Raw genomic sequence first — 16930 nt, forward strand, 5'->3', positions numbered from 1 at the left:
TTGAAAATCTCAATGGCTTACCTAATAAAAACAAAGCTTAAATATACATTTGGTACTTTGAAATTAATATTTGAAATAGAAACATTCTTGTAAGTTATTACTTTTAATAATTTTATACAATTTTTATTTTATCAAAAGTCGGCATTGTTAATAAAAGTATCAAAACAGTGAATTAAATTAAAGTTTGAGTATCAACTTGAGAACAAAATTTCTTTAGGTGCCAATTTGGTATATATTTAAGCCTAATATTAGTGACAAATTGTTTTATTAGTCCATGCGTTATGTTATGGATTTAATCTTTATAGTCTAATTTGATCGTTTTTAGTTCCAAGACTTTTAAATTTTTAAAAATTTTGGTTTTGATCAATAGAGTAACAATTAAATCTAAGTTCATGATTTAATTTGGTACCTGAATTTAATATTTTTATTCATGTATTAGGCTTAAATTATGAATTAAGTATTTAGGTAAACTTTAATTAAAAAAAAGTATCTAGGTACGCTATTTTTTCTTTTCAAAATCATATCTAATGTTATGTTTTAGTTTCAATTTGGTCACATGCCGTTAAAAAAACAGAATTACTGACGTGATCATTTTTTTCATGATGGTGACACGACAACATCACCGTTAATGTTTTTAATGATGAGTGACCAAAACGTAATGCTAGGTATGATTTTGAAAATAAAATAGTATGGTGACCAAATTGGAACCACTAGAATAGTTAGGTGATTAAATACATAGTTTATCCTAAGTATTTATACTCTAAATTCATTTCTTGCTCTCCACTTGGTCTATTTCAAGTGTGGACACTTTCCCTCCTTACCCCCATATATTTTTGGTGGGTGAAACTCCAAGTTTCAATCTCAACTTAGTACATGAAGAAGAAGAAGAAAAATTCTATGTGAGAATGAAGAGATATAATGTATGTTTCATGTAAACTATGCCGCAACAAGATTTATTCCTACAAAAAGAAAGTTGGTATCAATTCTTTCCCCATTTTTAAAAGGTGGCATTTGTTCTATGAATTTAACCAACTTATTAGGGACAACAATTTAACCCAATATCGACAAATTTTGACTTGAACTAATTTGATAGAGTCAATTTTTTTAAAAAAAGTCAAATTCGAATCGGATCGGGTCAGTTTCTTTAATAGAGTTAAGTCAGGTCGGGTTCAGGAGGAGGGTGAAAAAACTCCAACCTGACCCGACTCGGGGTAGTAGTGTAATTTCTTCTCTATTGTTTTTCCAATTAATTCCCTATTTTATATTGGGTTGGATTGAGTCGGATCGGATTTATACTCTAAAAATTTGAGTCGGGTCGAAGTCGGATGGACGATATATATTTTTCAGGTCGGGTAAGATCGAACGGAGAGTATATATTTTTTAAGTAGGGTCAAATCGGGTTTGGGTGGAGGATATATATTTCCAAGTCGGATCGGATGGACTAAAAAACCAACTCAACCCGATTCGTTGTCATTCCTAATTTTCCTAATTTAAAACCTTCCTTTTGCACATAGTTGCAATCTTCAATAGATCCTTGTATCTTTTTTAATACTCTGTGTAAGTATAAGATAATATCTGTTTAAAACAAAATTTTATTATTAATAACGTATATATATCCCGAAGATACATCTATTTAAACCTAAAATTTAAAAAGAATAATATTTTCTTCTATAACAGAATTCATGGGAGTTATATATAAACACTCAAATGAAGTGATCAAACGATGCATCAGATTTGAGAAATGGAAAGCCAGCAATGCAAGGTGTTTTCTCCTTTCTGATGCGTCGTTCGAGCAAGCAGCTGAAATACCTTGTGACTCTAACTTGGATCATATTCTGAATTCAGTGCAGGAACCTTTGTTGCAGTCAGCTTAGCAATGTTTGCACTGGTGTTAGTTGGAAGGGCAGCATTGTGTACCCACTAGCAAACTTCATGAACTGTACTAAGATACAGGATTGTTCGAATATCGAGTTCCCACAGCAGGTGCTAACAGAAACCATCCATGAATTTAACTGTTGTCAAATGGTTCTAATCCGAACTTTTTCTAAATCTTTGAATCCTCAGTTTGTAATGTGGTGGGCGGGCCTCATGAGAGGTGCTGTCACTATTGCACTGTCTTACAACCAGGTAAATGTTCATATTCCTAGTTCTGGTTTAATAACTTAAAGCTCTTATTTCTTAGTTGATATCAAGATCAAGAATACTTGAATGCAGTTTTTTTCGAATTCTGAGAATGAAAATACCGAAGATTCTGCATTGATGATCACTTGTACCATGATTCTAGTCATGTTTAGCACAGTGGTAAGCTAATTACTTCATAACTCCGCGATCTTGTTTCTGCAACTTGTTTAACCCGTCATGTCGGGAACATTGATACTATAACGTTGCTGTGGAACAGTTGATGGGTTCGATAACAAAACCATTGATCGAAGCATTAGCGCTATTAAGACATGCGAGACAAAATGTTTCAGACGCTACTGATATTTCCAGCCTCGAAGACTTGAGAATTCTGTTGATTGAAAGTGGTGCACCAAGTGACATGTTGGAGAATCAATTGGCTGCGGCATCCCGTAGAAGTAGTACAGTTCATCACTTGTGGAGGAAATTCGATGACAGATTCATGAGACCGGTTTTCGGTGGAAGGGAGTCTGTTCCATTTGTACCTGGTTCACCCACTGGTGCAGCTGATGAAACTTCAGGAACCTGAAGAACCATGTCTACCTACGTTGCTTCTACTCCGTATTTTTCTTGAAGTACTAGTGTCTGCCTGTCCGGTGCAAATCTTTTCATGGACATGAAGACATGACCATTTAGAGATCATCCAAAAACAAGATAAAACTAAGCATACCCATTCCGGAGACATACCCATTGGATATGTGATATGGGCCATATCGGATACTCACACTCGAATCCGGGTAGCATAGATCTACATGCATTAATATTTTCGACGATGTTATCAAATTTACCTGCTGAAAATCCTGCTAGCCTCTGATGCTTTGTATTTAAGAAATAGCCAATATAGGTGTCAGACGAAGGAAATCTATCAAGAAAAGTAAAGTATTGCCCCCCAAGTAATATTTTCTTGCATCAAAAGTAAAGCATCAATGAAATGAGTTAAATCTTCCCTCTGTTATCATTGGCTGATCAAATTTATAAAACAACCAAACGCCATTTTAGAACCATATCCCACAAAAATGGATCAAATCTTTCTCGGCCTTTGCCACAAGCTCTACAATTTCATCAGGAAATATCTAGCAACATATGCCAAGAAAAGAGTCACTTTAGGCCAAGGTTCTCATCAGAACTCAACTCATTTACCTTCTTCCGGTTCTGGATCGGTTATATCGAGCTCCATCACCGATCAAGCAATGCCTCCCGTGGCCGTTGAAACTTCGGTTGAAGATGCAAGTTTGCAGGCCAAAGTAGAGCCAGGGCCAATATGTAATCATAGTGAAAGCGGCATTTCTTCTGCAACACTGAATGAGGAGAAAAATGAGGATGAAGCACCAGCAACGTCTGCTATTCGACCAGAAGTTCGACCTCCGAGGAAAATGGTTAGCATAAATGATACAGTAGAGGAGATGACTGCAACAGCAAGCAAGAAGCAGAAAAGTAAGAAGAAAAGAACAGAAAAAGTGGGGTCGTTCGACCAAGAAATAATAGAAGAACCGAAACCTTTGAAATCGATTCTAAAAGTAGGGTCAAAGATAGATGAGAGCAGCAGTTTAGGGTCTAGCTGGAATTACCTAGCTGATTTGTTCTTTGTATACTATTGGCTAAAGCCTGGGCAGATGGTTCATTAGCTAAAATCGATTCGAATGAATTATTGCAGCCTTGATTCTCCATGCCAAAAGCAAACAAGGAGAACTCAACACAATTTGATTTAATTCTTTATCTTTAAACAAATCCATTTGATTTCTTATTGACATATAGTTTTCATCAATGATGATCTTGCTAACATATAGTTGCTATAAAAGAATTTTATTTAAAAAAAAAAAGTGAAAACGAAAATACATTTGCTAAATCCATCTATGTAAATGAACATTCCCATGGGGTATCATGAAATACAAGTTTCGCATTCAAAGTTTTTTTAAATTTTTTTGAGAATGGATATCAATTACTTTCAACATCATCTTCTGAGTCTAATTCGTCGAAAAATGACCTCAGATACCAGGTACAATGATCATTCCAATCAGTCTTTTTGCCGGTGATTCGCCATTTTTGGTCTTGTATCATATCCGGAGAGAGTCCCCATTCCAGCATCTCTTCATCTGTATGATTCATCGCCAAGCTATATTCTCCGCCCTGTCCCAACTCCATAACTCGGCACTCACAATTCTCGGGATTATTTAAGAACTCGAATTGCTCGACCGTCCATTTGAACCACTTCATTAGAAACACCCGTGATGCTAGACCGTGAGAGATTATCATGAGATTCAAGTCTCGACAAGGATCTTTGTGAAGTCTATTCAAGTCTATGTCTCTCCAGAGGGATTCAAGAAAATCTGCAAATTTCAAAGATTTTTCTTCGGTTTAGCAACCACAGGCACGAATTACATATCAAAACCGACCATTTCGATTCATTCTCTATAAAACATCAAACCACAGATTTGGGATCTCTTTCCAATATCATTGAAAAGATAAGTCATATGAAGTTCAATCTTAGGGGAAAACAACCTGAACTTATTTCCTTATCTTCTATCAGCATTTCTCTACGCGGAGATTCGAAAAATACACATATGTCAAAGAAATCTATGCTCATTACATGGTCAAGGAAGCAATTAAACAGATGCTTATATCACAGTAGAACCCAATTTTCATCCAAAAAGTCCATATCTTTCTAAGTTGCAAAGCAAGTCGTTACCAAACAGTATCACTTCAAACAAGAAACATATTGATTTCAACAATCTTCTTTAATTTTTGTTTTCCATATTGATTTCAAAATCAATGAAGAAACTTTCCCAGTCATTAGCTTCTTAGAAAACTACTTTAAATGTCCATGAACCAGTTCACAAATCACATTTCTTCTTAGAAACTCAATATCCCAAACAAAATTTACATACAAAATAATGCAAATTTTGTATATAACAAAACTTGACGATGAAGAACAACTTACTTGAAACACGATCAAAAACATCAGCAGCAGATTCACCTTCAGGGAACCTATAAAAGAACCTCCCGAACTTTTTCCCTCGTCTCCTTTATAACCTTCATCCTTTCCTCAACCTGAAAATTCCCAAAGTCCTGTTCTCGAATCCTGCACTCTTCCCTCACCCCAATCACCCTCTTCTTCGAAAACGACTTCCCTATCTCCCGCAGCGTGGATCGGGTGCGCTCGTAAGGGGAAACGTAGAAGTACACCCGCCAATCGGGGCGAGACCCATTACCGGAAATGAGGTCCCGGAGGTGCGAACCGGCGAGGCGGGCTTGAGCACGGCCTTCTTCGGTTAAGGAGATCTTGTAGTCTGGGGTCTTGGAGTAGGCCGAGGTGTCTAAGTTGCCTTCCGACTCACCGTGTCGGACTATGATTATCCGCTTCGGTAACACCTTCTTCTTGGCTGATTGGTGGCTGCTATGATTGTTGTTCTGCATTCTTGGTGATTTGGGTAAGTAAATTTTGTTTTTTTGTTGAAATTTGGAATGTGGGATGGATGTATATCTCGAATTTCTACCCTTTGAAAGCTCCTATAAGGCTTAGCTCAGTTGCTTGTTGAATTGGAGGCTAAAGACAGAGATGTTTTGGGATGATTCCTTTTATATTTGTGAACGTTCAAATTATTTTCTATTTTTCTTGAAATATGTTTTACGATATATAATTAAATATCTGATTATATTTTATTATTAATAATTCAGTTAATTGTATTTTACGTCCTCAAACTATGACCCATATTTTAAATTGGTCCTTTAACTTTTGAATATTCTAATTTCATACCCAAGCTATGACTCATTCTAAATTATTCCTTAAACTTTTTAACATTCTAATTTCATCCCCAACCTATGACCCTCATTTTAAATTAGTTCCCAAACTTTTGAATCTTTTAATTTCATTCCCAAATTCGTCCAAATATGTAATTAGATTCAACCATATTTTAACCTAGATTTAATTTTTTTTAACATATAATAATATAACTTGGCCTAATGATTTTATTAACAAGGGATGTGATTAGCATATACATATAGTTTTGGGATAAAATTGAAATGTTCAAAAAGTTTGAGGATTAATTTAGAATGAAAGTAATAGTATGGGAATGGAATTGAAATGTTCAAAAGTTTGTGGACTAATAAAGATGAAATTCAAATGTTTAAAAATTTAGACTAGTTTAGTATGAGAATCACAATTTGTGGACATCTCATACAATTAATTAACTCCTGATAATTTCGTTTTTTAGATTAATTTAAAATTTTCTTTTAGATTATTTAATTAAATTCATATTCTTCTATGTAAATAGAAGCAAGCCCTCAATTTCATTAAAAAAATATAAAATTTTAATGAAGATTTACAATTAAACTAAAATTTAACTCATAATTATGACATTTTTTTTAACTATTGATATAAGAAATTAACAGAGAATTACAATATAGATATGACTAAATCGATAAATGAATTCTAATAGGGGATTAAACACTAAAAGACCACCGACAATCGTAAATCAGAATCGAACATCGTGAGAAAATTATCTTTAATAATAAATTATGTATCTACATTCAATCCGAGAGTCTAAAGTAAGAAAACTAATATGATAATAAACAATAGTCATCTTGATCAGTTGAGGCGACGCTAAATCCAATCATGAAAAAATTAAACAAATATAATGACCAAAACGATCCTTAAACGTACTGAAGTTATGTCAAAAGATAGATAAAAACATATCATAAAGAAGAGTTATTAAAAATAAAATTAAGAAAAATAACGATGTAATATAAAAATAAAGGGAAAATAATAAATACGGGTTATCGATTGAGAGAATTTAACCATATACTCTAGAGATTAAACAATTAACAGATTCTTTTAAAGTTTAAGAGTTTTTTTATTAATCTAAAGTGATTACGATATATATATATTAAAGTTTTTCAACTATCTGACAATGAAAACTCATACTCTTATACCTTCTGATGTTTGAATCTAAAACCTTTAGAGATAATATCGTATTTTAATCACTAAATAGTTTGGTTTCTACAAAGAAAAGAAGAGAAAACTTTCATAATTTAATATTATGATCCGGATGCCTTGGAAACTGAATGTAACGTCACCACGTGCATCCATTTGTACTTAAAAACACATGCAAATTATTGGTACGTGAACGTAGATGTTTTGCATCTACAAGGAAGGATATTTATGTGTTCTTTTAATGGAAACGTGTAAGGTTGGTGGCTTGGTTTGAACAGCTTATTAGTAATTAGAAATCGTCGAGATATGAAATAGAAAGTCAGAAATGACAGTGCCACTTTCACGTTATTATATTATTTTAGTTTTGGGATGGAATAGTAGTAGAAGATGGCGACAAGTGTCTGATGTGTCCACTTGCTTTATTTTGCCAAAGTTGTTGGTTGAACGCAAGACTCTTAATCTTTTGGTCGTGAGATCGAGTATCACGGTGTGTAATTCATAATTTCTAACTGTCGGAGGTCTTCCACGAAAGCTGCTCTTAACCTGGCGTTGGGGACAACCTACTACCTTACTTCTCCCTCACCCCATTACATATTGAAATAGGGTCAGCTAATTTTTTGTTGGTGAAATGATCATGTGCGGTAGTTTTAATATACGGTTAAAAAAATATTTTCGGTTTTGTTATCATTTCAATAATAAAATTGGTAAAAAATTACCATAAATATTATTATTTCTATCTGTTTTGTTAACAAAACCGGTAAGCGCTATCTGTTTTGTTATTTTTTCTACCGGTTTTGTTATTGTTGAGCACTTTACCGGAAATGTTAAAAAACATTGATGTTTTAGGTTGAAATAATAATGTTTTAGGTAATTTTTTACCGGTTTTGTTATTTAAATAATAACAAAACCGATAACGTCTTTTTTTAGTTATATATTAAAGGTGCCGCACTATAGAACTTCCCAAACTGTTGTCTGTCTTCAATTAACGTATTAAAGCAGCCATGGGGTTCGTACTTTCAACAACTACCGGTGCCTCTCTTTTTCATATTGATGGAGTGAAGATTAAGAAAATCAAATTTACATATTATACCGTGAACGATTCTGAATGCATCAACAAATCACTATAAAAGAGTATCTAATTATACAAGATCGTCGATCTTTCCTGATCAGGAGATATATCGCAATGAATGTAACACGAAATACTAAACTATCATAACAATAGAAAAATATGTGCTTTTTTAAAGTAGATAAATAACCGTACCATAAAAGCAGAAAAAAATACTTTAAGAATATGTAACTAAAAGGAAGTAAAAAAGAGAAAGATATTTATTTAGATCTAAATAAATAAAGAAAAACATGTAAAAAGAGAGAGAGAGAAAGAGAAAAAAAAGCTCAACAACACTAAGTCGTTACCCTGCATGCATTATTATATTACATATATAGTCTTGAGTGCACCAAGAAACGTTCCATTTCTTAATGGATGTACGTCAACGATGATTGAAGCTAACTATTCACTACTGCTATCTGCTTCGTGTTCGCACATACCTTTTTCGTAAACAATTGTTGAACGGTGGCATATAAATCAACTTCCATGAACTATACTTCTTCACCGTTAGTTGATTGTGATCCATCCTCGGACAGCGTCTTATGATTACTTCTTCCAACGTAGGAAATAGCAAGGCATAGTTTCCTGAGCAGAAGCTTGATAGGTACGGGAGACTATCAAGTTCTAATGACTCCAGCTGGTTAAGAATGATGACATCTGTGACTTCATCAGCTGCAGAAGCTATGATTTCTTCAATCATATATTTGGCAATCAGTAACACTCATTATCCTTTGAGTTGCACCATGCAGCAATCAATCTTCATACAAACATCTCCATTTATTAAAGCCTTTGAAAAGATTTTATCCCCGAGCATAAGATCTCTAAGTCAACTATAATGCGTGGTCGAGATCTAGACAATACTTTTGACATGTCAATGTGAATTATTAGATCAAAATTAAAGCTTAGACGATCAAATCTGCCTAATATATCTACCTACATATAGTTATGATAATTTTATGACTGACACTCTCGTTAAATATCACTATATAAACTGTTGGTCAGTCTTAACGAAATCATGAATTGGTTTTTGGTTTCTACCTAAAATCTCTCATCTTCTTCCTTCTCTGTCATTTCTTAGACATTTTTTATCATGATCCTTGCTTTAGTGATATTCTAACCTGGTATCATTAGCTGAAGGTCCTGTGCTGATGCAGATTGGGGTAGCAGCGTGGATGACAGAAGGTCCATATCAGGGTAGCAGTGTGGATGACAGAAGGTCCATATCAGGGTATCGTGAAAAGCATTCATCTACGATGCACAAGGAATCAACTCAGAGATGGCCTCTCCAACTCTTCGATTGAAAGCTGATTGTCCATTAGTTTCTTTTCTCTGTTTCGTTACTCTTTCTGTGATAAAATACATTACTTTCTACTTCGTTTCATGAATATTTACTCCAGTTTTCTACTTTGGTTATTCACACAATCAAGTGAATTTTGCTCTTTTGTCGGTGGCATTACCTTGCTGTGGGAAATTAATAGGTAAACTACAATGGTAATCACTAAACTTTTAGAGCGCTTTCATTTTAATCATCAAACTTCTAAAACTTGTATTATAGTCAATAAATTTTTAATTCGCTTTAATTATGTCCACTGTCGTTAGTTGTAGAAAATAAATGCTAACATGATAAGATAAAGTCTATTTCCCAAGAAAATCCTAATTTTCAAGTTCACCTTCCTCGCAAAGATCGATTTTTCGATAAATGGAGCACTCGCTAATCAATTTTAACAATGGAAAGGCTTTGTTTAGTTAGAATATTAACATATTTATTTTAAGTTGATCCACTAGTGAGTCGTGGTGGATTGAAAAGTTTTAACTTTTAGTTTCTATTAGATTATCAACGTCTTTCGCATCATTTTTGCTAGTACCATTGGGTGGTTTCTTCAGTAAAAAAAGATCACCAAACTACTACTCTTTATTATTTCTTTCTTTCGGTTCAAAATCGTTGGAAAATCTTTCAATATCATCAAATTCCAATTAAATCCCTACTGATACTAAGAGTTAAATTTTTTTAGCATCATTCTCAACCGTCAGATTAACTTGAAACCGAATTATATTAATCATATGATGATCGTTGACTGCTCCAATCGTTGGAAATCTGGATTTTGCGACGGCTTCAAATTTGAAACCTTAAGGTTTTGTTTGGGGAGAAGACTTTAACGTATCAAATTAGTTTTTTTTAACATCAATAACCTTAATGAAAGCCAATTAAAAACTGTGACTGTAGGAAAAGTTTTAAAAGTTCAGTGACGAAAATAAAAGCATTCTAAAAGTTTAGTGATTACCAATGTAGTTTACCCTAAAACCATATGAATACTGTTTTCATTTATATATGAGCCTTTAAATCAGTATTTTTCCCATACTAGCTACATCCTCCTACTTTATAGGCTGTTCATGTTGAAGAGTTGCAGTTTCTATATAAAATTTGAAAAATAGAAAACATAAAGCATTGTTGAAATCGCGATCGTGTTTTCGGTCATTTTGAGTTTACCGTGATTGTGACCGTCACGGGCGCTATTATGGGTGTAGCGTGTAACTCAGACGACGGAAAAATCACTATTTCGCGGAAGAAATCACATTTTTGGACCGTGATTTGAAACCCTAGCAACAATATAATGATGATGTGTGAAAATTGGCGCTGCCAAAGAGAGCCACTGTTAACTGTCTAAAGCATGAACCCCATGGCTGCAATATGGTATTTGGAGAAAGACAACAGCTTCGATGAATTTAAGCTTTATCCCTACACCGAAGCAAGTGGATATATACATTTCCTTCGACGCTTGTCCTCACCCGGCCACCCTTCCTTCTATTACTATTCCATCCAAAAATTAAAATAATATAATAACATGAAAGTGGCACTGTCATTTCTGACTTTCCATTTCATATCTCGAAGATTTCTAATTACTAATTAGCTGTTCAAACCAAGCCATTAACCTATATGCTTTCATTAAAAAAAAATTGAATATCCTAAATAATAATCGCTTAGGGGAGGCTAATGGACTCTATTAACTTCCATCGGAGAGGCTATCTCTGATTTGATTCCCTGTGCACCGGAGATGAATGTTTTTTTTAGTGTGGGACAAGTTTCTATACCAAGACTTGTCAACAAGGGGAATTCAAAGTAATTTCCATGGCAGAATCTCGTCACTTTAGGAAGGTCTTTGAGCAGTAGGAATTCTAGTACACGGAACAATTTCTGGTTCATCATTTCTTCTTTGCCTGATCCTTCCACAAAGATCACACTTTCCAGATTCTCACAATTCTCAATGTTTAGCTTCTTGAGTTGCACGAAACTTTTCACCATAGAGGTCGGAAATAGGCAGTTCAAATTATGACAGCCCTCGATAGTCAAGCATGTTAAATTTCGGGCATAAGACTGTGTGGCCAGAAGCTTGTGGTTCCATGCTCGCTGAATGTTGATCGAAGATAACTCCAAATCCTCCTAGCTCGGGATACCCTGCATGCATTATATATATAGTCTTGAATGCATGAACAAACGTTTGGAAATTCTACATTTGGAAATAAGCTCCAAATGACTAGATTACTGATCTATTTAAAAAACTTCAAAAATAAACTTCTACATTTGGAAATTCTTAATACGTCGATCTCCTTGTGTTTGGATGATCGTTTGAGAACTAGATTATTGGAAGTGCGACACGCCACTGAAATATTTAAATGATGGATTATCATCAAGTTTTGAAATAACAAATGTGTCTGAACCCCAAATGACTAAAATAACCTCGAATACTGAGATGACCTAAATACTTTTATGCCTTGGATCAAGTGAATGTCTTTGGATAGACTATGGGAACACATATGAACCTAAATGATGTACTTCCTTTAAAGGTTATAAAGCACAACCCAAGTAGGCAGACATTTTGGATACTATTACAATGTGAAAATGAAATAAATACCAAAGGAATACCTATTCGTCTCCTCAAGAACTGATCAATGATGATTATGATATTGATCAAATCAATTGGTGCAGTCAGTAATAGTAAGTGAATCATAGTGAAGTATCACAGTCCAAATGCTTGAAAGTATAGCAGTATTAGGATCTGTAGTTCAATCAGACTCGGAATACTGATAATTCAATACATACTCTTGAATACCACAAAATCATCACTCTGTCCTTATTGAGTTAAATTACTGAGAATTCTCCAAGAATCAAAATGTCTGAAATACCCTGTTTGTTTGAATAATGGAATCACTCCTGTCATATTTGAAATCTTAAGTAACTCTGATACAAAAGATTATGAATACCTTCCTGATCACTAAGTAGCTCTGAAGAATATTTGGATCCTCTAGCGTGTTCCTTATGTGACATGTAAATATTTTACCTGTTTTAAAACGTGATTTTTCGAAATTTCAAATTTACTAATGTTTTGATTTACTTTTAACTAAACTATGGCTACCCAATATGTGTCCTCTGATTACCTGTTTTCACAAGAAAATATAATCGCTCCTGATTTATATATCATGGAATCTACAGGTTACTACTTGAACTGTTTTATTGGGACATTATTTGGATAGGCTAAAGTATGGAGGTTCAGCTCTGATCAAGTTGGTAAATCCTTATAGACCTAAGGTGATCATTGGGTAGGCTCGGAGGCCCCGAGTAACTTTCTTGGGTAGGCTCTCAGGCCCCAAAGCAATCCCTTGGATAAATCATGGGATTGCATATGGTGTACAAGAGCAGAGCAATTACGTGATTTATTTCATGGTCACTCTTACGAGATTTTACTGGATCATGATCCTGATATTACTGTTTACTATTAAATGTGATTTCTACTCGATACTGTATGGGTATGATTCTGGAGTATGGAGGTTCATCTCTGATCAAGCTGATAAATCCTTACGGACTTAAGGAGATCATTGGGTAGGCCCATAGGTCCCAAGGTACTCCCTTAGGGTGGATCCTTTGCTGTGTGCATAGGGTAAGTCTTTATGGATGCAGTTCTGAGGAACTGCAAACGGTGTTCGGTTGGAGGGTATTATTGTGTTTTTAAAATATGTTTTAAACTACAAACGTTTTTAAAGGATTTATATATGTTACTTTTTTTTGTTGGAACACACTAGACATCCTATTCTGATCTCCAGAACTTGGTTCTCTGAATGTTTCCTCTGGACTGAAATCTTCATGGCTTTTACTCGAAGAAATATCAGTGGAATCTCAGCTCATTATGAAAACCTGTAGACGGCTGAGTTAATAAGGAAAATTTATTGCTTTCCAATTATTTGCATGTCCTTCAGCATCACTTGGTAGTTCTGTATTACTGAGCTTTTCAAAGCTCATTCTTTTACTCTCTATTTTAGGTTAAAAGAATCGATCCAGCGTATCTATCAACTTCAGTATGGGGAGTTCCATTGGCTTGGGTTGAAAAGTACGGTACAAGGGAAAACTTGGGGGCATGTAGATCACATTTGACTTATTTTTTTTATAATGAGTTTGGAATTTGTATGTATTTATAAATTGTTTTACGATTTTACATGTTTTAACAAAAAATTTAAATTTTCCCAGATTTTTATTGTGGGTCGCTCCGGTGTCCCTAATGTGACACCTTAGATCGGATCAAGTCACCTTCATCGGTTTGTGGGTGTTACATAAATTTTATAAGTTCAAGTTCTCTCCTAACATAAAATTTTGTGTCCGTCCCTGCATGCATGTGTTATACTCCTGCCTATTATATATTCTCTTATTCATGCTTACGTTTATGATGCATATAAAGTATATCGGAGTAGAAATATGCTAATGAGCAAATAAAACTCAATGTTCAAATATTTCCATTCTTATGTTAATAAATTATGTTTGAGTTAGAGAAGAATCGTCTACACATAATTTTCGGCATTATTTCTTATGGTGAAATGTCCGATTACATTAGTGAGCATGTTTATTCAATAGAATCTTACCTTATTTTTTAGAGTTTGTAATTTTATTATACTTTAATATATTTATTTATAATATTTCTATTCGTACATAAAGTTGGAGCATCCAGTCTTTATTACTGGAGAAAATAAGTTTTTCTTAAGTCGGAATTGCAGGATATCCCTCTTTATTCGATGAATTGTTTTTTCTACCAAAACCTTTATGCTCAGAAATGGAATGCATTATGGCCAGATTTTGGTGGCAAAAGTAAGAGTCGAGAAGGGGTATCCACTGGTGTACTTGGCAAGCTTTGTGTGTTATGAATGACTAGGGTGGAATGAGTTTTCGGGACTTGGCTCGGTTTAACATCGGTTTGTTGGCTAAGAAGGGTTGGCGAATCCTCACAAACCCGATTAGTTTGGTCATCAAGATCCTTCGTGCTAAATATTTTCCAAATGGGGATTTTATGAGCTTTAGGTAGGGATCGTAACCTTCTTACATATGGAGAAGTATTTGGTGCTCTAGAGGACTACTGGAGAAAAGGCTTCGCTGAAAAGTGAGATCGGGGACCTCAATATCTATTTGGAAAAACTTTCGGCTACCAGAGGAAGAACCGTGTCGCATTAGCTCTCCCGAACAAACTTGGTTCATCGAGTATCTGACCTTATAGATGGGCACTCGAGGACATAGAATGAAAGCCTCATTGCCTCTATTTTCAATGATGACGAAGCAGAAAAGACATTGGCCATCCCAATTGCATAATTTAATCAAGAGAACTATCATGTCTGGTGTGGGGAAAAGTCATGAATCTACAGCATTAGAAGTGGGTATAGACTTCTAGTATCTAGCTCAGATTCCAACCCTTCTACTGTTGCATTTTGTAAACATTTATGGGTGTGTTCGTGTCAAAGAAAAATCAAGATCCAGGTTTGGAAGTTCATCTCTAATTTTATCCCAACCAAACTAATTAGTGCTTAAATTATATGTTATTTTGTGATTAATTACTCATTGGTTAGTTATTTTAAGTTGCTAACTTGGGCCTTTTCATTCATTTTCAATGCAGGAGAGTAGATTCCAAAAATGTTGCTAAAATTGATGGAATTGTGCAATTTTTTATTTTTTGGAATCATGATTGGATTAGTCGGCACGACTTCACTGATGTGGCATCCAGTCAGCAACTTCTAGAAGGTCCAGTAAGCAGTGCCGTGAAGACTAAAGACTCAACCGAATTTTCAAATTTAAATTAGGATTTTTTAGGAATTATCTTTTTAATTTTGAATGTGATTTCTTAGGGTTTTTGAGGACTATAAATATCCCATTATTGGGATCTTTGAATCATTTACTCTTGAACTCTTTGTTACTTTCTTTAGTTTTTATAAAAACTTTCTTTTTCTTTTTAAGTTTACTTTATTTTCTTTTAAAAATGCTAAGTATAGTTTTTGCCACGCTTAGCTAAGTTTTCCATAGCCAAAGGCTAAAGCAATGACTCGATTCTAAGTTGTGACAATCGAAAAATGCATTATAGCCTTAAAGGTTACATTTTCAATTCTAGGAAATCAAGGATCGGTAATCGACCATCCTTTTACAATCAAAACGATTTCATTTCAAAAAGTGCACGTTGGAATTGAATTTCGGTTTCGATTAATAGTTGGGAGGAATGATCGACCTGTAGCATGATCGACATCTTGTGACCACACTTAACGGTGATCCGCTAAGGAAAACTGAAATCGGGTTAGATTCTCAATTGAAACGGTACAATCCGAGTCGGGTTTTTCCAGGATTTAAAGGTGTTGAATTAATTAACAATTGTCGTAATTAATTCACAAAGAGTTGAGATCTGAAAATTAATTTTAGATTATCGATTCATTTGAGAGAAAAACAAGTTACGTGGGTTGGGTGTAATACCTCAAATTTTGGTTAGTGACTAAATATAAGTTTAGAAAGTTTAGTGGCCAAAGTATAAAAGTGGGAAAAGTTTAGGGACCTAAGTGGTAATTTTCCAAAAAAAATTATTCCATAAATAGGTAGTTTAATCTTGAGAGTGGGTTTTTATTAAAATCAGATTCTTGATCCAGAATTTATGTTGAAAACTAGAAAGTGTTAAAGTCCGATAAGAAATCAGTAAATCGGATCGAATAAAAATTTCGGAAAAAATTGAAGGATGATAAATTAGGCTTAAAAATATTATTTCTACATGTTAAAATGATGGAAAATAATATGGACCATTGGATTTGAGGATTTAATTCCATGTTAAATTTGGATTGTTGGATTAAAGTGGCAAGATTGTAATTTTTGGAAAGTTGCATGGACAAAATGGTAAAGGGTGAAATATTTTGTTCATCGATGATAAGGTTGACATGGCTTGGTTTAATGGTATATATGAAGTTTCATTAAGGGTAAATTGGTCTTTTCAATTTTTTAAGCAATTTCTTTTGGATTTTGGATTATGTCGTGAAATAGAAAATTATTCTACGTGAAAAACGCTATCTTTTGGTACCATTTATGCTTGGTCATGTTGCTTGATTTCAAAGATCCCAAATTTTAGGATTTATGGAATTGATGAATCTTGATGTTTTTCAGGTTGTAGATTCATTTCCAAGCTTGTTTGATGATTAAAACATGTTCAATCCTCCTAGAAATGCTTCTTTAAGTTTATGCCAAACCCTAAAGTTAGGAGAACATTGTGTTTTGGTGAATTTTGATTAGGAATTTGATTGTAGAGATTTTATAAGGTTGGATCGAGGTTGATTTCATGCTCGAATCGAATCAAAATCGAGTAAAATCATGAAAAACCCTAGCCTTGAACTTTTGAAGTATTCAGCCTTGGCTTAAATGAATGAGAAAATTTTTGGAA

At 34.2% G+C, this 16930-nt stretch overlaps 1 pseudogene; it reads right to left on the reverse strand.

Moving 5' to 3' along the window:
• Positions 1 to 4086: 4086 nt before the first annotated feature.
• LOC120189513 lies at positions 4087 to 5633 on the reverse strand (annotated as a pseudogene).
• Positions 5634 to 16930: the final 11297 nt, after the last annotated feature.

Source organism: Hibiscus syriacus, unplaced genomic scaffold (assembly GCF_006381635.1).
Source record: "Hibiscus syriacus cultivar Baekdansim isolate YM2019G1 unplaced genomic scaffold, ASM638163v2 tig00116958_pilon, whole genome shotgun sequence".
Classification (NCBI taxonomy): Eukaryota; Viridiplantae; Streptophyta; class Magnoliopsida; order Malvales; family Malvaceae; genus Hibiscus; species Hibiscus syriacus.